Source organism: Arvicola amphibius, chromosome 12 (assembly GCF_903992535.2).
Source record: "Arvicola amphibius chromosome 12, mArvAmp1.2, whole genome shotgun sequence".
Taxonomy (NCBI): domain Eukaryota; kingdom Metazoa; phylum Chordata; class Mammalia; order Rodentia; family Cricetidae; genus Arvicola; species Arvicola amphibius.
Window position 1 is genome coordinate 49,154,070 of NC_052058.2, and position 22,680 is coordinate 49,176,749.

Sequence of the window (22,680 nt, forward strand, 5' to 3'; positions counted from 1 at the left end):
TACTCTGGGATCTGGGGGTGGTTGAGCATCAACAGGTTTGAAGTTAAGGAATACATAAGGTCGTTGAACATTTTGTAAGCTCAAGGAATCCCAAGTTCCTTTTTCTAACAAAATTCAGCACTAGAGTCAGGACGCATTGCTGGCTATTGATCGCCAGTTTTAGACTGTGATCCAGTCCTTAATAGGAGACTGTTTTGATGTGCTTTCTGTTCCTCTGATGGACATTATAACCAAAAGCAACCTGGGGACCAATGGGGTTTATCTCACCTTACGGGTTAACGTCCACCATCAAGGGAAGCCAAGGCAAGAACTTAAGACAGAACTTGGAGATGGAACTACAGAGAAACACTGCCTACTTGTTTATACCCAGGCGTACGGTTAGCTTACGGTTAGCAGTCCAGGCCCACTTTCCTAGGGATAGTACTGCCCATAGTGGGCTGGGCCCTCCTGCACCAATTAAGAAAAGCTCCACAGGAGTTAGAGATATAGCTCAGTGATTGAAAGCACTGGCTTCGCTTCCACAGGACCTAGGTTTAATTCCTGGTACCTAAATGGTTTCTCACAACATCCAGTTCCAGGAGATCCAGCATCCTCTTCTGGCTCAGCAGGCACCAGGCATATAAGTGCTGCACAGATATGGACGCAGGCAAAACACCCATGCACATAAAATAAAATTAAAAATAAATTAAAAAACCAAAACACCCATGGGCCCGTGTGATGGACTCGGTTCTTCAGCTGAGGTTCTCTCTTTGCAGGTGTGACAAGTTAGAAACCAAAGTAGCCATGACAGGGGCCAAGAACGAATAGAAAGATGAAAGGCCTGCGGTAAAGCTGCTGTCTTTACAAAGCACAAAGCTGCAGCTCTCAAACAGACCTTCACAGGATTAAAAGCACGTGACGCTTCTTAACCCCACAGACCTGAAATTAATCTATTCTTTCTCCATTGATTTTCAGTAATCTACTGTTAATGCCTGCCAAGGTAATTAAACACAACAGATGAAAAAGGGATTATATCCCCTTGCTAAAGGGGATGTGGCGTGTGCGGGGTGTTGGAATATACAGCCTCTCATAATATCAAATGACAGGGCCTAACTCCGGGATGCAAAAACATTGTTGCAAATGTCAGTGCACAGAGAATTGGCTAGACAGGTTGCAAGGATAGCTGCTAAGCCAGCAGCCAAGCAAGGTATAAGGACGTTCCATCGTCTGTAATAATTCAGATTGGTTATCACCTTGGGTGAACAAAGAGAGACTTCAGGTTTTCATGACAAGCATTTAAAAAGTCAGACAGGGCACAGTTCGGTATTAAAACATTAAGATAAATTACAAAATATTTCATATCTACAACTGTCAATGATATATGTTTTCCTTTCTCCCTTCCTTCTTACAGAGTGGCAATATAGTCATCTAGTAAGTCAAATTCTGAAATTTTAACTATAATTTTCTGAATTTGGTTATGTGTATTTGTAAAACTTGACATGAAGTTATTTTATTCTTTTCATATTTCATATATATATATATATATATATATCACTAGAGCTTCAGGATTATTGTTGAAAATTCAATCTAAAGAGAACATTGGGGGATTATATTTAAAAGTGTGATGTATTACTTCAAATGTAATTAATTAAAAACTGGATTTTTCCCCCAATCTGCTAGTGTTTTTTTTTTTAATCAAAGTGTTTAGAAAGAAAATTTTAAGTGTAAAAGTCCATAGTGGCCTCTAATGTGGATCCAAAATCCAGATATTTTCTCTTCAAATATTTATAACTTTGGACTTGAGTGGAATTTCAATTCCATGATGCATCTTATTATTCAACATCTGTCCAACAAAATAATTGGGTGAAATGTGTTAGCTAAGTTGTTTGTTGAAATCATAAAAGAAAGAAAAAAAAAACCCTAACAACTGAAATGTCCAAGGTTGCCTCCTGAGTGTACTTGTTCTAGATCAGGAACCACCTGAAGAGGAGAGTCAGGAGATGCCGAGGCTGTGGATGGCTCTTACCTTTGGTCAGTGCAAATATCTGAATGTTTCCTTAACCACTGGCATGTTTCCTAAGTCCTCCATTTCCCATATTTATAATTATAAATAATATAAATTATTTATTTATAATAAATACTTTTTTTTAATGAAGCATCCCATCAATGATGGAAAACAGAGTGGTATCCTCTAATTGGAATCTGTTCTTTCCCTTCAGTGTGTCTGGCTCTCCTCCTTTCCCACTGTGCCCCTCCTCTTCTGTTTGGCTCACACAGAGTATGAGCATTCAGAGCCCCCACTCTTCCTACAGGTTCCCGCAGAGTGTGAGCTGGTGGGAGTAGCATGGGTCTCCTGGTGGTGAGAAGAGGTGCCCTTCTCTCTTCTTTGTTCTTTGCTATGACCCCATCCATGCCTTAACTTGTTGTTGCAGCCTCTGATTCGTCCCGGATGCCCAGAACCAAAATAATCACACAGAAACTGTATTAATTAAATCCCTGCTTGGTCCATTAGCTCTGGCTTCTTATTGGCTAACTCATATATTAATTTAATTCATTTATATTAATATTACCATGAGGTCGTGGCCTCCCAGCAAAGTTTCAGCACGTGTATCTCCACTGCTGCGGCTCCATGGCGTCACCTGACTCTGCCCTTCTTCCTCCCAGCATTCAGCCTAGCTTTCCCTGCCTACCTAAGTCCCACTATAGGCCCAAAGCAGTTTCTTTATTCACTAATGGCAATCACAGCACACAGAGGGGACTCCCACATCAATTTGTGACCAGTGGCTCTGTACTTGGTGTTTGTTATGTCCCGTGCCTTGTTCCAAGCGCTAAGCATGTCCTCTCTTTATGCTTCGCGTCAGTTCCTGGACCAGCTGCAGTAATCATTGTTCTTGTTGCAGTGATAAAATGCCCTCTAAAAACAACTTAAGGCTTACCCTGGCTCACAGTTTGTGGATGCAGACCACGGCGGGGAAGGCGTGGTGGCTGGTGGGTGAGGCACTGGTCACATGGCATCCATAGTTAGTAAAACAGAGAGTTGAGTACCAGCGTTCTGCTTGCTCTCTCTCTTTGTGCATGGTGCTACCCACATTTTGTGTGGGTCTTCCTACCTCAACCCATCTAATCGAGCTCTGCTCTCACAAGCACGCACGCACAGGAGCTTACCTCTTTCGCGACGCTACCATCACGTCAAGCTTGTTATTACCACATTTCACAGCCGGGAACAGAAATGCAAGCTATCTCAGCCCACATCCAGCTTCAAAACCTTGCTTTCTGTGGGAGGGGGTATAAGATTAAAAATAAATAAATATACATCCGGTTGACTCAAGCACTGACACAGATACCACACTTTAAGGAACTATCGGTGTGAGTTATTAGAGGCTGTGCATCTATAAATTAAAGTAAAATATATATCACATGCCCATCACAACCATAACTGTCACCGCCACCACTGTCATCACTTAAACTACCATTCCCACCCCTTCCTCCTCCTCCCGTCCCTCCCTCTCCTCTCCAGACCTAACTGTTCCTGACTGGATTTACAGAGCAAGTCCTAAACTGGGTCCTCTACACGGTTCCCTTTTTCTCTATTTCTCCTTTATTGGTTGAAAACATTTTCTAGGCTGGGTACATGGTTCAGTCAATAAAGTGCTTGTTGCAAAAGGGTGGGGACCTAAATTAGATACCTTGGCTCATTTAGAAAAAAAAAATAAGCCAGGCGTGTTGATGCGTGCTTGCAGTGCCAGAGTTGGGGAGGTGAATCCAGGATTATCTCTTGAACTGACTGGCCATACAGGCTAGTCTGCTTGACCACACCCAGGCCCCTGTGAACAACCCTGTCCCTTCAAACAAATTGGGTGTTACCTGAGGAATGACATCTGAGGTTGTCTTCTCTCCTCCACATGCAGGCACACCTGCACATACATGAACACATGTACACATGCATACATAGGTACACACAACATATTTTCTGGTGAGGACAGTCATACACAACTCATCATGTAGAGGAAGAGAATGGTAATTGCTTAGGAATCTGATGGATCAGAGTCCCGATCACCATCGTAACCTCCGTGGGTCCTGTGTCTGAATTGCATCTTTCCAACTTTTCTCCTGGGATTAATGCCTCCTACCAATGACTCTGGGGAGAAGGAAATGATATGGTTCCCACCTCAATCACCGGAGCCACCCAGGGGCCTTTCCCCATTCCTCTGTGCCTCTCACGTGGGGACAAAATGACAGGATGCACAGATAACTGTACAAATTAATGATGTAGTAGAAAACTTATTATATACTTAACAGTTTACATTTCTCACTTAAGTCTTATATCATTTTGTTTTCTCAAACTGCACAGGCAGTTGTCGGTTTCTGAAGCATAGAGACTCCTTTCCTACAGACTTCATCAAACGATCTTTCCTTTGGACCAAGAAGCAACTCAAACAAAGCCTGAAGAAACCTAGGAGCAGGAGCGCTATCTCCTGCTGTGGGGCTGCCTTGGGCTGGCTGCTCTCTCTAGGGAAGGTGACTCCCTTGGAGCCTGACCTCTCTGCCTGCTTTCTCCTTCCTGGTGTGACTGGCACTTTCTTCTCCTCTTCTACTGAGGGATGAGAACAGATCTAGAGTATTTGATAAGCCCTCCACTTTCCCTATGCCCTTTTCAAAGTTTTCTAAGTAGTTCCTTCATCAGACCTTGGTCAAATTATTCTAATTTGAGTGGACCATCTTTGTTTTGCCAGGATCCTGGATAGTCTAGAATAGGGGGTGTGGGGGGATGTTTCCTGGAACGTGTATGGATACTAGGTCCAGAGTGTAGATGGTGTGTCTTGGTGTATAGGAGAGCTGCTGAAGACGAGAAATACATTTGAGTCAGCTAGCTACTGTTATGACCAATCGTCCGGTATTGAGTCAAATCAGTTTTACCATTACCTTTGATGTTAAAGAGTTTGTTCCAAGACGCGCCTTCTCTGCTCTTGACCTTTTGTTTGTGTTATCCATTCGTTACTAATATTGGGCTTTTCACCCACTAGGCACGGACTAGTCTGTGCCATCAAGAGTGTTTACCACTATGGTTCACCCACACTCAGCACAGCCTTTACAAACCACAGATGACGATAGGTTCAGCCCACCAGGGCATCGGCACAGTACATCTTGATGTTAGCTTCTATAAAAACCCCAGCAGTAGACTGTTGGTGTGTTGTAGCTGTAAACGCTGCAGAAATGGACAAGCCTGGCAATATTCTTTTTCTTTAGCATCTGCTATAGGAGAAAACTTGGACGGAAGCCTGGAAGACATGGGCAATTACAACTTTTCATAGGGTTTGCTGATATGATTTCCATGTGAAATAATAAAGACCATTTCCCCTCTTCTGACTTTTTTGCTTATTAAAATTTTGCTCCAAAATGTTCTCAATTACTAGATATTGATGTTTCTGGCTTTGAAAGCCTGATTGCAGATATCCTGGTAATGGTTTTTTACCTTTTAATTAACAATAAGTGCTGGGAAAATCAGCACTAGAGCAGTTAACGCTTTGGCTTCTAAGGGGCATAAGCACAGTGAGTCACTAAGATGAAAATTATAATTGAATATTAGAATTAGCAAAAATTTTATATAAAGGCTTTCATCACCAACATTTTGATACACTTAAATGTCAGAAGGATAAATTATCAATGCTGGGTCAATTCAATGACTGGATTTTAATGTCTTGTCTGAGAAGAATGGGTATTGAGTTAAATTTTAAATCAGAATATGTTTCTTAATCTTACAAAGCAATGAGAGTGTGGTGTTCCCCTTTGGATAGATTTTCTTTCTTTGCAGATTGCAAATGGCTTGCAGTGTGTTGAATTTACAGACAAATGGCACGGGTCCCCTGAGAGAGTGGCTCTCTGTGGACTGACACAGGTTTCTCTTGGGAGATTTTATATACAATAAATTATTTATATAAACACCCAAGGCCCTCTGCAGTGCTTTAGTATTTTTATGCCACTGTAAAACGCCACAAGCGGCAGAATGCAGGCTGCATTTGACGATGAAAGACTGCATCAACCCCCTTAGCAGCATCTCTGATGCCTGCAAGGGGAGAGGGACAGAGCACAGATGGGCTGGGGACAACAGAGCCTGGGGCAATGTCACAGCTCCGCCATGGTGGGGGATTCAAGTCCAGCTGTGCAGTGCAGGGGCATGCAGTGTAGAGGCTGTGGAGGGCTAGGGCATCTAAGAGAGGTTGCGATTATTTGTGATGAATGCAGGGGTCGTTGTTAGGAGAAAGAAGAAGAAATACTTACATTATGGATTTTCACTCCCTTCAGTCAGAAGGTCTGATTGAAAGAAAGACCTCAGGACTTTCGGTTTTGTTATGGCAGTCACAGGTAGCGTGGTGGTTACAAGGGGGGGGGGGCACACGGGGCAGGTGTGCGCAGATGGTGCCAAGGTGGAGATGGGCATCGCAGAGAAGCACACAGAGCTGGGGCTGCGGCAGGCAGTAGTGTATTTTCAAACTGTGAGAGCTGATTTCAAAGGCTTCATTGCAAAAAGAGTATGAACGAGCTGAGTAGATTGCGTTAATTAGAGTAATTTAGTAATTCCATATTGTATCCCATAAATATAGGTGTGTGTGTGTGTGTGTGTGTGTGTGTGTGTGTGTGTGTGTGTGGCTTGTCTGTTACAAAGGGCAGGGGAGATGGTTTAATGTGTTAGAACTGCTACGGTACAAGCAGGACCAGAGTTCAAATCCTAAGCACTCACCCTGAAGCTGCACATCTCTGTCACCCAAGTGTTTTTTGATCACAGACTAGCAGACATTAGGAGTCCACTGCCCAGGCAGTCTAGCCCAAACTGCAAGCTTCAGGGTCACTGAGAGATCCTGTCTCAAAAATTAGGAAGAGTGACAGACAGAACAGGACCCAACACTGTCCTCTGGCATGCGCATGCCACGCACACGTGCATGCACACACACACACACAGATAAAGAGAAAGGAAAAAGTCAACTTTCATAATTATAGCTTAATAGAAACTAATAAAGAAGCTCTATAACAGTGGTTCTCAACCTTCCTAATGCTGCGACCCTTTTATATGGTTTGTCATGCTGTGGTGACCCCCAATCATAAAATTACTTTTGTTGCTACTTCATAACCATAATTTTGCTATTGTTATGAATGGCAACATAAATATCTCAACCCGCAGGTTGAGAAGCTCTGCCCTATAAGAAGGTTTCTCCCGTTGTTTTACCTTGCTGAACTATGCTATCTGGTAAAACCCAGCACAATGACATTTATTCAGTCCAGAGTGTGCAGTCTTAGACACATTCCCTAGGTGGTGACCTGCATGTGTGTACTTGTCATTATGCGATTTCACCATGTGTAGTTACGTGAAACCACAGCCTGTGTCAACAAACTCAACAATACCATCACTAGAAGACACCCCTCCCATGCTACTCCTTAATTACACACTGTTCTTAGTAATGAATCAATGGCTAATATGGAAAACATGGTAAACAAACATGATTTAGAAGTAATTATTGAGGCATGTCTCTCTTTGAGATCAGCTCCTTCCCCAAGCAACACAATTTTCTTGATGCTCACCCAGGGTTGCATCCAGTGTTCATCCCTTTGTCTTGCTGAGTAATATCCCGTGTTGTGGATTTGTCCATATCAAAGTTTCAACCTTTACTCATTCATAGATTGTGTGAAAACCTCCATGACTAACCACCATGAGCCAGTCATGTGTAGGCTGTCAGGAGAGGGTAAGTTTACTTTCTGTAGAATGATTGGTTTTCAGATTAGAAAAACAAAAACCATTTCCCAGATTTCGCATTTCAACTTGAAGCAGATCGTTTTTTTCTTCATCCTTAACAGGTTTTGTTACTTTGTTACTTTTGTTTTAGCCAGGCTTATGGGTGCTCAGCAGCATCTTCTTGTGGGTTTCAGTTACATTTGTTGGGTGGCTAGGGATGCTGAGTGTCTCTCGGTGTCTTGTCTCCTTTTCTAATTGTGCTTAGTTTTTCTGGGAGTCTGGAGAATTCTGTATTCTGTAGTCTAGATACTCTTTTCTCACCTTTTGGGTGGTGGGGTTGGCCCAGCATGCCACTGTTGCTGAGGAGAGACTGTGTGGTAGACTGCTCTGTGATAGTCTGGGGGCTGTGACACCCTGGTGCTGCATTCTTGGTTTCTGTCTTTCTGACATCACCCAGACAGAAAAGACTTTTGCTCTATGGGCCTATGGGCATCTCGAGAGCCCAGCATGGGGTATATTAGAAATTAGAGGCAGGTAGATCTCTGTGAATTCAAGGCCAGCCTAGAACAGCCAGAACTACACAGAGAGACCCTGTTTTAAAAAAAAAAATAAGGAAAAAAAAGCAAGCAAACAAACAAAACCCAAACTTCAAAAAAAGTAGGGAAGTTGTACATTCTACCGAAAGTTCTGGTGCCTGAAGCCATCCTTCTCTCTTGTTTCTATCTTTAATCACGTTCCATTCCTTTCCAGGAAAACTCCTTGAATTTAGGTAGAAGCATCTCAGAGAAATGAGTTCACACCTCTATGCCTATTGATTTTCATTATCTCTTTGGTGGGACTGAGAAGCATCTAAATTGTGAAACGCAATACTTCCTGTGTCTGGGAGGGTCCTTCCAGCAAGGGCAAAGGAGAAAAGACCACCCTAATAATGTGGGAAGCTCGACCCCACAGGCTGAGCGCCCCTCAATGAAATAATGGGAGTGGGAGAGAGCCAGCCCATAGGGCAGCATTCTCGATCTGCTGCCTAGCTGCCTTAGGATCCTGTGCCCTGCTCTATCCCCTCCCCTTCCATAACTGACTGAAACTTTAGGAACCATTGCCCAGCATCAATTTTCCTTTCATTTAAGTTGATTTCTCTGTGTTATATACCCAAGGGATGGAAACATTGGTCCACAACTCATCTTCTTCCATAGGCTTAAGATTTAAGAGGCCCTTTGATATTGAAGACATGAGGCTAATTTTCTTAGAGATGCTTTATATGTGGGCACTATAGCCTTTGAACTTTTCATTTTATTTTAAGGATAGTGTGTGTATGTGTGTGTGTGTGTGTGTGTGTGTGTGTGTTCTTGTATATGTGCATGTATACGTGCATGTAGAGGCTAGTCACTCATGTGGAGTGTCTTCTACTACTCCCGACCTGACTTTTAAAGTCTCTCTCTTTCTCTCTGTCTCTTTCTCTCTCTCTCTCTGTCTCTCTCTCTCTGTCTCTCTCTCTCTGTCTCTGTCTCTCTCTGTCTCTCTGTCTCTCTCTCTCTGTCTCTCTCTTTTACTCTGAATCTGCAGTTCACTAAGTTGAGCAAGGCCAGATGAGCAGTGCATCTCAGGTTTCCTCCCGTCCACCTCCCTAGCACTAGGATTATAGCTCTGCCTTTTCCATGGGTACATCGTATATCATCTCAGGGCCCCCTTCCCGCTCAGTAGGCACTTTACCAACAAAGACACCCCCAAAGTGGCTTCACTGTTGTGTCTTAACTGCCATCTACCTTACGGGAGCTTTAAGATGATAACTTTAAGTGACCTCCCTCAAAGGCAGAGCTCGAAAGCAATTTACCTACTCAGAGACAGGAGTGGCATGGACTCTTACACGTTGCCTTGGTTACAAACAGAAAGCTTATTACCCTCATCCCTCTCATTTAAAGACACCTCTTTTGTGAGGTGGCCTGCTTTCAGTAAGTGATCACCAAGGAACAGAAAGTCCTTTGCTTTCTCAGCCAGATCAAGACACTCCCTATGACGAGAGGAATATTTGCTGAACCCCCACCTACTTTCACTTGTGCAAGTTCTAACCCCTCAAGGGATGTGGAGTATATTGGAGTTAGGATGGCCAATCTCTTGTCGACTTTACTCAACTATGGCTCTGTGAGAGGCGTGACCGAGTGGGCAATGCCATCTGATGGTGGCCGATCTTAGCCAAGAAGATATAAAGAGAAGCAAACATTTGCTTTTAGTCTGCCTGTCTGCTTCGGTCCCTTGCTGTTGTTGCTGTAACCTATGTGGAGCCCAGCTAATTCTGACTTCTTACATGAACTAAAGACTTGTGACCACAGGAAGCATCCAGGCCTTCACCATGCTTGGGCTTCTAAGACACCAGGACTGGTGGACTTAGCCCCCACTGAGCGGCAGCTTCCCCAGTGTACAGACACACTTACTGGGCTGCCCAGCTTGAGTTGGATAATGCTTTGCAATACATAGTGTTTTACCACCAGCGTTGGTTCCTCAAGAGTACTCGGACATCTCCAGGAGGTGACTAGGTGATCTCAATACAGACATTACGAATGAGATTGCTGCTCTTGTGGAAGAATTGCCGTGGGGCTAGCTAGCTCTCTGCACTATATTAAGACATAGGAATAAGACTTGATCTGTGATGCCTTTTTGCGTCTGTGAATCTGCTGGGGACTTGATCTGGGGCCTCTCAGTCTCTAGGACTCTAAGAAATAAATTTCAATTGTCTATAAGCTGCCTAGTTTCTGGTATTTTGCTAGCATCATCTCAGGAGGGAGACACCTCCTCCTTGATCTTCCCTCCAGAGATGCCACTGGGAGCCCAGCTCTATGCTGCCCTCTCTCAGGTGCCCTCCTTTCCACTGCTGGGGGAGCTCTCCCAGGCACTCAGGTTCCATGTGTCAAATCTACTCCATGAGCCGGTGCTGTTGGAATAGTCTTCTGGTGGCTGCCCTGTCTTCCTAAACGGACAGGCCTTCTGTGAGAAGCCTGCATTTCGCCCCATCTCTGGATCACAGTGTCTTTTGTCTTTAACTGTCAATCTAAATGATAATCAGTTTGTCCCTACGATATTCTCTCTGAAGAATGACAGGCTAGAGTATTGTACATGTTACTTGTTCTCGAAGTCCACTGCCAGAGAGCCATAACTAGGATCCCTTTCTGTCTCTCAAGACTGTCTGTTTTGATGAAGCGCTGGGATCAGACCCAGGGAATGTCTTGATTATTGTTTCAGAAAGCGTATTCACACCTGCAATCCCATCTCCTGCTGCTGCTGCTAATACCCAGTCCCTGCCAGCTGCCAGCCAGGTCCCTATGACTGTGTTTTCCATGTGCTGTATCATTGGACTTCTTGCCTTAATTTGGAGCTTGCGGGAAGAGACATGGTGGCCTTGGCATTATCCCTAAGCTTCTTTCCTTGGCTCCCAGCTGAGTGCGGTGTACACACACGGGGTGCCCACATAATTCAGTCTGTACCTCCCACGATGAACCACGCTCTTCTGATTTATTTCCCATAGTGCCCCTAGATTAAGAATGTGGAGAGCTCCCATGCACCCGAAGTGACTCTTCTACTTGTTCATTTAAGTTTTTCCCTATCTGGATTATGGCATGTCATAGAAGAAACCTCGGTGAAGCCACTGAATCCTTTACAGAAGTCCCTATAGAGGTCTCATGTATTTGACCTTATGTCTTTTTCTTTACGTGCTAAATAAGACAAAACAACAGCCTGCAGAATAGGGAAGGCTCTTCACCAACCCCATATCTGACAGAGGGCTGATCTCAAATATGTATAAAGATCACAAAAAACTAGATATCAAAGTACCAAGTAATCTGATTAAAACATGGGACACAGAGCTAGGTAATAGAGAATTCGCAGCAGAAGAATCTCAAATGACCGAAAAACATTTAAGGAATTGCTCAACATTATTAATCATCAGGGAAATGCGAATCAAAACAACTCTGAGATACCATCTTGCACCTGTTAGAATGGCTAATATAAAAAATACAGAAAACAGCATATGTTGAGAAGATGTTGAGTCAGGGGAACACTCCTCCACTGCTGGTGGGAGTGCAAACTTGTTACAGCCACTTTGAAAATCAGTATGGTGGTTTCTCAGAAAACTGGGAATACATCAACCTCAAGTCCCAATGATACCACTTTTGGGCGTATAATCAAAGGATACTCAGTTACACCACAAGGACACATGCTCAACAATGTTCAGGGCAGCATTATTCATAATAGCTAGAACCTAGAAACAACCTAGATACCAGTCAACTAAAGAATGGATAAAGAAAATGTGGTACATTAATGCAGTGGAGTATTACATAATGTAGTGATTAGAGCTGCGGGCTGCATTCCTGCCGCCCCGTTCCTGGCCGCCGGCTAGTTTGTCCCAAAATAACAACACACAAACTGTATTCTTTTAAACACTTCCTGGCCCATTAGTTTCAGCCTCTTACTCACATATTGACTAACCCATATCTAATAATCTGTATAACACCACGAGTGGTGTCTTACCGGGAAAGATTCAGCACATCTGACCTGGTGGCTGGCTTCATGGCATCTGGCTCCCTGAGGAGAGGCACGGCAGTCTGCCCCAGAGAGCAGAGGCATGGCGATTTATTAACTTCCCTTCCCAGCATTCTGTTCTGTCTACTCCTCCCACCTAAGGGCTGGCCAATCAAATGGGCCAGGCATTTTCTTCATTAACCAATGAAATCAACTCAAACAGAAGACCCTCCCACATCAACATAACTATAAAATACAATGACATTATGAAATTTGCAGGCAAATGAATGGAACCAGAGCAAACAACCCTGAGTGAAGTAACCCAGAAAAACATGGTATGTACTCACTCATAAATTGATATTAGATGTAAAACAAAGGATAAACAGACTATAATCCACAGCTCTAAAGAAGCTAGGTAACAAGGAAGACCCTAGGAGGGACACCTGGATCACCCTGGGAAGGGGAATTAGATGAGATCTCCTGGGTATACTGGGGATAAAGGGGGGGAGGTAAAAGGGAAGGAGTGGGGGATGAGAACATGAGGGAATGTGATGGTCAAGGAGGGGAGGGATGGAGTGGGAGAGCACTGAAAGAGAGATATTGATAGAGAGAGCCCCTATGGTGTTAGGGAGAAACCTGGTGCTAGCGTAATCCCAAGAATCCACAAGGATGACCCCAGCCAAGATTCCTAGGAATAGTGAAGAGGGTGCCCAAATTTGCCTTCCTCTGTAATCAGATTGGTGAATACCACAACTATCATCATAGAGCCTTCATCTAACTTCATCTAACTGATGGAACCAGATGCAAAGATCCTTAGCCAAGCACCAGCCTGGCTCTGGGAAACCAATTGAAAAGACAGAGAAGGGAATATATCAGCAAGAGAGGTCAAGATCATGTGTGTGAGTGTGTGTGTGTGTGTGTGTGTGTGTGTGTGTGTGTGTGTGTATAGGGCATGTGCACGTATTTGTGCATTTCAGTGTGGAGACCAGAGGTCAATGTCTTCCTTGAACACTTTCCACCTAATATTTTGAGACAGAGCCCCTCACTGAACTTGGAGGGCAGAAATTTGCCTAGATTTGCTGGCCAGCCCCAGAGATCCCTGTCTCAGTCTCTGGAGTGCTAGGATTACCAGTGCTTGTCTCTATTCCTGACTTTTGACAGAGCTACTAGGAATCCAAGCCCAGGGCTGCATGCCTGCCCTGCAAGTATTCTACCTGCTAAACCAACCCCAGCCCCTAATCATAACATTTCCATACATGACTATCACATGCTTTGTTCATAACCAACACCTTACATTCTCTCCCCTTCTCCTTATCCTTTTCTCTTCCCTAAATGCAGTTGTCTCCCTCTGCTTTCAGGTGTGTCTCTTTGCTTTCATGTTTTTTGTTTCATAAGGCTCCACACTTGGAAGAAAACATATATTTGCTTTTTTGAGCTATTTAAGCATCTCCATTGCGCATTGATCTTGATAGCATTGTGTATGCACCCAGCTGTCCTATGATATACATGGTATATATAAGCTGGGTTCTATGGTATACATGGTATATATAAGCTGGGTTCTACAGTATACATGGTATAGATAAGCTGGGTTCTATTATATACATGGTATATATAAGCTGGGTTCTATGGTATACATGGTATATATAAGCTGGGTTCTATGGTATACATGGTATATATAAGCTGGGTTCTATGGTATACATGGTATAGATAAGCTGGGTTCTACGGTATACCTGGTATATATAATCTAGGTTCTATGGTATACATGGTATAGACAAGCTGGGTTCTACAGTATACATGGTATAGATAAGCTGGGTTCTATGGCAGTCCTATTTTAAGGTTATTTTTGAGGAACCTCTATACAGTGTTCTTTACTGGCTGTACAAGTTGACAGTCGCACCAGCCAACAGCAAAGTCCCTTCCCTTCCTCTTAGGTTTTTTTTTTGTGTCATGTTAACTCGAGCCTTCTTGGCTTGTGTGACACAGAATCTCAATGTAGTCTTAATTTGCATTTAGCTGCTGCCATAAGATGTTGGACATTTTTTTCCCAGTGTATCAACTGACTTTTTTTTTTTTTTTTGAAAAGTATCATTTTAGCTCATCTGTCCATTTTTTACCTGGGTGGTTTCTCTTCTATTTTCCAATTGAGGTCTGGATATTAGTCCACTGTCTGGTGAATAGATGGAAAATTTTCCTCCTGTAATGCAGGCCATCTCTCCACTCTGTTCAGTTTGCTGTTATGGGATTCCATTTGTCCACTTTGATTTCATCTCACCAGCCCTAGGAGCCCCACTTAGAAAGTCATGGCCTGAAGGCCATGATCCATATCTGTACCTCAGTCCTTTCCAGCTTCAGTTTCCATTCAAGACGTGTGAACTAATATTTTCCTTATAGTTACATGGCTTCTAATACTGAGAGACAAAGGCTGTGACTATTATTTTATTTTTGAACGCCATAAGCTTTTTCTAAAAACAAAAAACTTGCAAATGAATGAAAACATTATCAACCCAAATTAACTAGACTCCAACTCTACACAGCTCAGTGGACCTCAGCGTAGTCAGAACAGGCATTCCAAACATTCCAAACAGCTATGGCACTTCGCACTAAGTTTGCCACATTCAGTGTTGAATATCTTCTAGGTGCCACCACCAACCCCCAAGGATCAATGATAGAATCAGAGCTTGAACACAATCAGTCTTTGCCCTCTCTCTTCCATTCTGTCCTTCCCCGTCCCTTTATTTTAGCTTTTCTCGCTCTCTTTTCTTCATGTTATCCTGTATCCAAATGTATATGTATTTACATACACACATGAGAACATTGTTCTTTCTTTCCGTGATTGTGCGAGCTTGCTTCATATTATACATTCTAAGTCCATCCATTTTCCTGAAAAATGTTTAACTTCATTTTCCTTTGCAGCTGTGTAGTATTCATACATATCACACACACACACACACACACACACACACACACACACACACACACACACAAAGAATATTTTCACTCCCCATTCATTTGTCGGTGAGCAACTAGATTAATTTCAATTATCTGCTCTAGTGAGCAAAGCCTCAATGACCAGGAAGGTACAAATGCCTTCACGACAGGGCATGAAGTTCTCTGGGTAAATGCCTGGGACTGAAATAGCTTATGTGGCAATACTGTTTTAAATTTTTTGAAGAGCCTCCAAATTGTTTTCCACAAAGACTATATTGTTTTGTACCATATTATACTACTCACTTCCCTATGGCTGTGATCAAACACCAGGGCCAAAGAAACCCGGGGGGAGGGGGGGTGGTCAAGTTTATTTCATGTTACAGCTTTAGTTCGTCATCCAAGGACGTCAGGGCAGGAACGCAGGCCAGGAACCTGGAGGCAGGAACAGAAGCAAATGCTGAATGCGTGCTTATTACTGGCTTGTGCCCCACGGTTTGCTCAGCCTGCTTTCTTATAGCATCCAGCGTCACCAGCCCACATTGGCACCACCCTCCCACGTCAATCATCAATCAAGAAAATGCACCAGAGGCTTGTCCACAGGGCAGCGTGGTGAGGGCATTTTCTCAACTGAGGTTCCCTCTTCTAAAAGGACTCCAGCTTGTGTCCCATTGACATAAAGCTGGCCGACAGTGAGTAGGGGCTCCTCTCTCTCTCCAGCACTAGCTGCCAGATTCCAGCTGGGGTGAGGTGATGTCCACAAGGAGTTTTAATTTGCATTTTCCTTAGGACTGGTAATATCAAGCCCCTTTAAAAATAGTTTTCTGTTTCGTTTTTCTCTCTTTTTATCTTTTGTTCTTTGTGTTTCCTTTTTGATAGCTTTCTCTACTCAGTTCATTTGCCTATTTGCTGATTGGCAGTTTTATTTCCTTAGCATTTAATGTCTGCAATTCTTTGTAATTTTTGGACGCTAGCATCTTGTCTGAAGTGTAGCTGGTGATGATATTCTGTTGTTCTGTGGGCTCCGGTAACCCTGCTGGTGGTTTTCTGTATACAGAATTTGACATGGAATGCCAGGTGATATTCCGACCCACATATAGAACAAGAACATGCTGGAAGATGTTTGGCATTCGTTTGTGCCGGGAGCATGAACACAGTCCCCCTTTTAGGCAGCCTGAGAATACGATAACTTACGGCAGTCACCGTGCCGTGACCAGAGCCGTGACCAGTTCTCTGTAGTCACCGTCCATGACCAGTGCTCTGGACCTCATCCCTCCCACACAGCTGCCTCTTCCTGTCTGAACCAGTCCCTCTGCCCCTTCTTCCCAGCTCTGATGATCATGTGCATCTTTGAACTCAATCGCTGCAGTTTCTCACATGTATGAGGTCACGTAGCATTTGTTTTCACGTGTCTGGCTTATTCTATTGCGCTTAACACATGTCCTTCGCTCTCCTTTGTGTTGGTCCCAATTACAGGATTTTATCACATGTTCTTTACCTACTCAGCCTCAGCAGGCCTCTCAGTGGATACCACTTCTTGGCATCTATGGTGCATAGTAAACCCGGGAGGGGAGACACGTCTTTGGGACATGTTTTTTCCCTGTGGATATGCCTCATTCTAATCCTAAGTGGGTCATAAGGCAGCTTTTTTAGTTTTCCGAGGAAGTACCACCCTGCTTTTCATAATGTCTCTATTCATTTCTGCTCTTACCAGAAGTGCGGGCGGGGGTGTTGCCCTTTCAGTAATGTTGCTTTTTGTGGTATCGTAGGCTATGACTTCTGAACATCTACATTTCTCTTCATAAATGTAATTGCAATAGCGTGATCCTTTGCCTAGTAGCTCCCAGGTTTGGGTCTCTTCCATAGATTCACATTGTGTACCAGTAAGGGGAGGCTTTGTTTTTATTTTCCTTGTTCCCCCTCCATCTCTCCTCCTTCTCTTTTAGAAAACTAAGGCACGGAGGAGTGTTTAATAAGCAGGCTAGAAAATCCAGGGTCTCTGAAGCCTTGTCACGTCTATCTGAACAACTCAGATAATATGACACCAAGGCCAGCAGGTAGTGGAGCTCTGGCAAGCAAGAGCACATGTCTGTGGTGGTGGCAAGTGAGCCACACCAGCCAGCACCAGCCGGTTGTTGCCAAGTGGGATTTCTGGCTCAGTGTATTTAGTTTAGTTGTTTTAAGAGAAGAGAGCTAGATGTTTCTGCCAAAATAGTGATATCTAGTAAAATAAACCAAAGATGTATGCAGACAAACACACCAAGGCAGAGCCACCATTTCACATTCTCATCTGCAGCCATGGCTGCAAATGTTGTGGGGTTTGGCTCTGTTAAGACTGCACATGGAGGGAGGGAACTGCTTACCGCTGAAGGCAAAGACTCTGCCTGCTTTATTGTGGCATCCTGGGAAGGTAGACGTATATTTTCTTACACACTATACCTCAATAAATGGCCTTGGTTAAAAAAATAAGTAATGTCAACCACACCCCTGCGACTCAGTGTGTCTGGGATTGGGACTCAGCACACCAGTTTCTTTTACTTTGCAATAAAAATATTTAGGCAGATGATGTTTTCTGTTATTATTTTCCAAACTAAAATTTTAAGAGGGGCTGGAGATGATTTTCTTTTCTTGAATCACTGCAGAGTAATAATCCCACTGAACAGCATATACCAAATATGCGCTCATTAACTTGACTTTGGATGATCTCCATTTCTAAACGTTCAATCTCTAGGCATAGCGGTGTGCAGAAGTGGTGAGATCTTCAAGATGACCTGGATGATAGCGCCCCCATACATAAAGAACAAGCCATCCATCTTAGCAGACTTTATGGGATTTCTGCATCTTAAAGGGAAGAAAATGAACACACGTGACGTCTTGATTAACACCGACCATAGCCACGCAGCCCAGACACAGATACATCTTCTGCTGTTTACAATTAGTCTAGTGACTTTATGATAGACATCAACATTTCTCATGGCCAGACTTTGGGCCTCCCTATTTGTCTTTAAACAACAACATATAAGCAATGTGATTTAGTTCAGGTCTTAAGAGCAAGAGCAGAAAGCTGGAATTAGAGCAAGGTCGCGAAGGCAGATGATGGAAATCAGCTGTCCTTTCCAGGGCTGGTCTCTGCTTGGCTGTGACCTTTACACTCTGCCTTGCCCCTCCGTCACTCTGTTTTAATTAAAGTTGACGACTAGCAAGTACGTACCCAGAAGCCTGCCTCACCCGTCTTTATCCATCACACTTGCCCACCGCAAAGCCGAGCCCTTCGCCTCCAGCCATCCCACGGCACTTCGACTTGAAGTTCAGCTTCACAATTAAGTAACTTGCCACCTTCCAGTTAGCAATAAACAGCAGCTCCTGATCTGCAGGGCTTATAAGCAAATCAGAAGTGGTGCTTGGGATTGATTGCATTCCTAAGCCCACAATTATCACAGTTCAGAACTAATTTTTAGGCCTTAAATAAAGCCAAAAGAATCTACACAGAGCCCTTCATTTTTTTTTTTTCTGGAAAGGTTAAATTAAAATTAAAGTGTTCGGTGGAAAGTCGTCCTCTTTCAAGTGCACCTCCCAAGAACCACTTACCTGAGGAAGGAGCAGCTACTGTGATTGGAATTTTTCTGGTATAAATCCCCCACTCTTTACAATAGCAATGGAGAGATCACTCATTTTTTTTAAGTGTGGTATTTTTAAAAATCATCCTTCAAGGTGGTTCTTACAGATTTAGAGATTGTACACATTTACACACTATGGTAATTTATTAAGCAAAACAGGTAACTGGAGTGCTGGCAAGTGAAACAGACAGCCCCTCTACAGAGACCTAAAGCAGGCAGTGAATAATAGCCAGGATGGCACCTTGATTGTGTAACGTGTCTCCTGGAAAGAGCCCAAGTGCTTCTGCAGCATGCTTTGGAATATTGTACGAAACATCAGGTCAGGGTAGGGAGGCCGGGAGAGGCCACGGGGACAGGTCTGGCTGCAACAACTGTGTTCTTGCAACACAAAGAGCTATAAGGAGGGAGAGCCCAGAGAGGGACCCTCCCCACTCATCTCTGACAGTTCGGATGTGTTGGGACTGGAGGGAATTTAATTTGAGATTCCTGTTAACTTCCATATGGCAGGAGTCTCACAAGTTATCCCATTGACCTTCAAAGCAGATGTTTTAAATGCTTTTCCCTGGGATCTTTCTAGAACAATGAGAGGTTGGGTATGTGTATATACAGAGATACCTGTTTGTATGCTCATATACATGTATATGCATATAAAGTAGGTTCATACATATAAATATTATATATTTATCTAGGTAGCACATATGTAGTTCATATATACTTACTTTCTGTATGGATCAAGTTAAATAAACCATGTAGGTAAATAAGCATTTTTAATAGTTGAGTTGTAGAAATTCATTGAAATAGTTTATTTTAATGCTGGTTTTATTTAACTCCATCTGATGATACAGAGAAAACAGAGGACACTCAGACCCATTACCCTGTATCGTTACATCCTGCTTTTGGCACCTGATGCATAAGATACTTCCCACCTGTCCAGAAGCTAGTTAGTCAGCTCTGGGGGCGGGGGGGGGAGGGTGTGTGTGCTGTGGTTTGAAGAGGAGGTGTTCCCCATGAGCTCATTGGTTTGAACACATGATCCCAGCTGGTGGTGCTTTCTTTGTGAAGTCTGTAGAGAGCCTTGAGGAGATGGAGCCTTACCGGAGAAAGTGCATCACTGGAGAAGGCCTTGCGGTTTTATAGCCTGTCCCACATCTTGTTCACAATGTGTCTGTTGAGTGTTGATGCAATGTGTACATACGAGAGAGAGAGAGAGAGAGAGAGAGAGAGAGAGAGAGAGAGAGAGAGAGAGAGAGAGAGAGCCTGCCTGCAAGGCCAGTACAGGCTAAGTACACAACCTTGGGTGTTATTCCTTGGGAATATCCAACTTGCTTTTGTGTTTTTCTTTTTCTCTTGAGAGAAGGTCCCTCATTGGCCTGGAGTTCATTGGCTAGCTGACCAGTGAGCCCCCAGGGATCTGTCTGTCTCCGCTTTCCCCATCCTGGAATTGTAAGCATGTGCCACTACATCCAGCATTTTTATTTAATCTTTTAAATATGATGCTGAGATGCAAACTCAGTTCCTCACGTCTGTAAAGCAGGCATCTCATTGGCAAAGCTATCTCTCCAGCTTTCCAAAAACTATTAGTGAGTTTCACCTTACACTTTTTTATTTGCCAGGCTTTGAAACCTGTGTCTATATGATATTAACAACATGTCTAAAGTCATAGTTTTTGTCATTTCCAGGAATCAGCAGACACATATGACTCATACATGTGTATAGTCGGGGTACTGGGTGAGGTGAAGATAGATGGGGAGAGAGAGAATGGATTTCCTTCTGTGGCCGAGGCATATCAGAAGTCCCAAGTGTGGCTCAAACCTCTTCATACAGTCACCAGTGCTATGAGCCTTCTGATGCACAAACAATTTTGGAATGAATTATTTATTTAGATTTTATGGATGCAGCTATCACTGGTTGGTAAGGCAAAGAGTCGGTATAATGCAGGTCTATCTTTCCTGCTTTTAGGGCAATATTTGCCTTAATGGAGGGAGTTAGGACATGACTTCACAGGAGTGGATTTTATCTCCCAGAGTAGCTTGAATTCCCTTGCAAGCCTGAGGTGAGAGCATAAATCCAAATCAATTCAGCTCTAGAAGTGACTTTCCTCTAACCACTGGGGATGGCTCATGAGCACACCATGAGAACTGTGGAGATATGAGAACTTTACTCGTGAAGTGCACAGCAAAGGTGCAAACATCATTTGTGGAAGTACCAGATGGGCAGCCTGGATCCAGAGTGGAAGTTGGTGGGGAGAGTAATGGTGGTTTAAAACACCCAGAGACAAAGACTAAAGGCAATCAATTATGTATGGCCTGTTATTACTTTGCAGAAATGACTCCTGGATGGCGTTATTATTTGATAGTGTTTTTCCAGGAAAGTGAGGTTTTCTCTGCTACCATTTTTCACTGCAAGAGAAGCAGACGAGCTCTGAGCTGTCCGGCTGAGCACTGTAATTCCAGCTCCTTCATGATTTGAATTGCAGACTGTGATGATATAATCATAAAGTTGCCCTGGGCACACTGGCAGGTGATCGGAGCCTGGAAGTAATTTTTAATGTCACATGATAGGGCGTAATGCCTTTTGCATTGTGGTTCGGGTTGTTCTGTCAGGAAAATGACTATACTCAGGTGCTCGGCGCCTCAGTGTTCTTCATGGAAATGCCAGAAGATACTGTTTGAACGCGCGCTTCATTACCCCATTGTGTTTCTTTATAGAGTACTGAGATACTTGGGGGCCATTTCTAGTATATTAAAAAAAAAAGCTATCCTGCCTTGGGAGCTTTCACTTAACACCTGGAGATTCAGGACCAGTGAAAACCAAGGAGCCAAGCAGCCACCTGCTGTCAGCTGAGTGGCTTCTGAAAATCCATTCCTGACTGCAGTCCGCTACTCTATGGTGGCCCTGCTCCCTTCCATAGCTTTCCTTCGTCTGTCCCGTGTTAGTTGCCGCCACATGACTGACTGTGGGTAGAGTCTTGGAATCGGATTGGGAGAGACAGCCTTGGCAATGAACAGGCTCATAAAGAGTCCCAGGGTTCATGAAGTCAGCATTTGGTTATGTGTCTAGGTAATTATGAGCCCCTGAAATTATATATATATATAGATATATACACACACACACACACACACACACACACACACACACACACACACCTTAAGGTACAGCAGATATTATAAGACCAAAATTAGTCTCCACTGTTCTTGAGTTTCATTTAAACAAAACTTGCACAGCTTGTCATCTCTTCTGCATAGTTTTTTTTCCACAAATGTTTTTGTGCAGCTCATCTTTGGTGCTGGGTGAGCCCGCTGAAAAGGAAGCCCAGTCAATCACCTTGTTTGTAAGGCGTGTCCCCCTTAGGCTAATATTTACTTATAAAATCTTGCGGGTGTGCGGCCTGCCTGCTCTTTGTTTTCCTGCGTTCCTCGCTGGAACCTTGGCTTTTGTAAGTTCCCTTTTCTTTCCTTTATTAAAGCTGAATATTATATATTAAAGCTAGTCTGGTTAATCATAACTGCCGATCAACCACACCCCTTCAGCCCGCCACTCGTTATTGTTTGTTTCTCCAAAGTATTTCCTTACACGACTGCACTGCACTTATTAATTCAGTCTTGCTTGGCAGCACCTGGATTTTTCCAGTGGTGTGACAACTCTCTTTTTATAATTCAGATTCCACCATTGACAAGCTGTAAGTTTTATGGGCAGACCTCCCCCTGACTAGACACAGAGTACTCCGAGATAACAGCTGCCCTCTCTCCATAGACTCCTTTGTAGTCTGAGTGCCTGGGGTCGTTGCTTGATTCCTCAGCTCATCCTTCACTCTCTGCCACCTAATGATGCTGATGGTAGCAATGGCAGTTTGTACCCTGAGAAGGCACCAGCCACCAGCATTGCCATGCGGTTCTTGCGATGCCTCATTTAATTCTCACCGAG

At 43.6% G+C, this 22,680-nt stretch overlaps 1 protein-coding gene across 2 annotated transcripts in view; it reads left to right on the forward strand.

Moving 5' to 3' along the window:
- Positions 1-22,680, forward strand: part of Fhit (fragile histidine triad diadenosine triphosphatase) — a 1,447,725-nt gene that overhangs the window by 212,896 nt on the left and 1,212,149 nt on the right. The window lies entirely within an intron of this gene.